We start from the raw sequence: 2357 nt of genomic DNA, 5'->3' as shown, positions 1-2357 counted from the left end.
GTATACGCGCAAAAGACAATTAGTATGCTACTGAAGACATTATAAGTAGGCATTGCAGGTATTAGCCACCTTGAGAGCAGGAAGTAATTTCCACGCAGACAATTGATCCTAACAATAGTTATTTTAGTAAATTGTGGTAGAATGATATTTAAATTGGTTGATTTCTTAAGAAATCTTGTTATGGAACTTAATAGTTCACTTTAATTTATCCCTAAAGCACTTAGGTAAGTAATTGCGCGAAGTAGTGACATTTGCTGACTCGACTGGAGACTTTTTGTAGCAGAGAAAGTGATAAAATGAGTTTGAAAACCACCACTGGAGGCGGGGAGAGCTAATCAAGCTGTCAGTGTGGATATCCACGCACGGAATTTGACAGGCATGACATTGTCAGCCAAAACCGCCCGGAAAAACTGTTTCTACTATTGAGGGCAAGAAAGCCTGGTTTGCCATTTTCGCCTGTGCATTCTTAGCTTTCCAACAATTCTTCTCTAACCTATTTGATATAACTGGAAAGTAGATGAAAACCAGTCATGGGATGTTTTTGGATAAAAAAAATGCGTTTTCGGAGGTTGCAGATGAACGCCGAGATTGTCTCCCAGGCAATGCGGAAAAAGGAAGAATTTTTACTCCACATTGATGTCAACGAAAGATAGTGTCTGTGTTTTAATTGAAGAAAAGTGTAGGATTTCTTTAAAAAAGATATCTGCGGGGAATGGATCTAAATAGAGAATATCTATCAACTGCTCAATACAAGTCCCACCACTAGCGTACCATTTCCGACAGATGAAAGGGAGGAAGGGGGGATGAATGGATGGGTACGGGAAACGTATGGTTGTAGTTGAAATCGGACGGAGACATTCGCATCCGGCGAAGTTGCATTGCGCATCACTCAAGTGCCGCAACATACCACTTCAACCAAAGTAAAACCTCGGATTATTCCAATAAACAGTATTTCCTCCCCTCTTTGACAACTTTATTCCATTCATTCCAAGAGTGAAAGAATCAGCCCTGACTGAAGAAACTCCAAGGAAGAAGACGAGAAGGAGGAGGTGAGGATGAAATCACTAATTCGCCTTAGGGGCTGAATGCAATGACTCACGCTTGAAACATTCAAACTGCTAAGGCTGTCTCTTTCTACTTCTCGTAAAACCGTGAAAAAAGAAAGAGAGGAGAAAAATTTCCTCCAAAAAAGGCATGGAGTCAAGAATTGCGAAGCTGCCTTGCAAGTAGACATCCGTTATGACCATCACTTTATAATTTCATCGCGCCTTTTTTTCCATGAAGCAGCGCTCTTTTCTTTTTTTTGCCTCCCACTTTCTAGGAGGCATTAGTTGTTCCTCCGACCTTAGAAACAGATAAAATCCGATTCAGTTTTTGGAGTTTTTTCTCCGATTTTCCTTCTTCACTCTTCTAACGCAAGTGGCACGACTTTACTCCAAGTCAAGATCGAGGTGGTTGGATGCGATCTAGGCAAGTAGTGGTCGGTTGACCTTAATTCATCTCCCTCTATTAACGCCTGTTGACCACTCACGTAAACTTTTATTGTAGCTGTGAGGTCAAGCCTAGGGTAGTACTAATAATGTCCGCTCGGGGCTTGATTAGGCCCAGTGGCTATATTGCGGCCAGTTTGACTTACTACTGGCGTTCAGACACGAGTTGAGAGGGAGGGGGTGGGAGACAAGGGGAAATTCTGCATATTTTTAGCTTATTTAGGACCCAGATCTTTTCGTTCTTCCACACTGACGCACCACCTACTCTTTCACTTTTCTAGTCTTGCAGTAACTACTTACAAGCGTGTAAGTAGCTTGCCATATTCAGTAGCAACTTAAGTAGTAGCACTATCTCACGCACTTTGTAGAATAATTTAAACCACTCTAACTGTAGTTTCCAAGGAAGCTTAATGTATATCAAAAACCTATTCATAATCCTTTTCCACCGATAGAGAAGTTTGGAACAAATTCTCCTCTTCAACGGTATTTTGCCTACTGAAGTAAACGACCTAGACCTAAACACTTCCGGTTCTGTCTCTACTTCCTTTTTTTCTACAGTCCACAAGAGGTGATGACCACCACTTAACGAAATAAGGCGGCAAAATAGAGGACGAGGGTGATACAGAGTCGCTCCCTCTCACTCGCCATCCTAAAGAGCAAAACTTTCAAAGTAAATTTTATAGAAGAGAACTATGAGGCGCTTCTGCAGTCAAGATCTTTCAAAATGTCCGACCTTAAACAAATTATCAGGCTTTTGAGGATGGAGTGGTTAGCGTTTAGAAATTGTCAAGGAGTCCTTGACAGACTGATGCATCAATGGCAACAGTAAGTTTTCATAATTAAGAAATGGACGGTCTTTCCCACCAC

This window comes from Echinococcus granulosus (assembly GCF_000524195.1).
Source record: "Echinococcus granulosus chromosome Unknown EG_S00081, whole genome shotgun sequence".
Classification (NCBI taxonomy): Eukaryota; Metazoa; Platyhelminthes; class Cestoda; order Cyclophyllidea; family Taeniidae; genus Echinococcus; species Echinococcus granulosus.
This window is presented reverse-complemented; position numbering follows the sequence as displayed.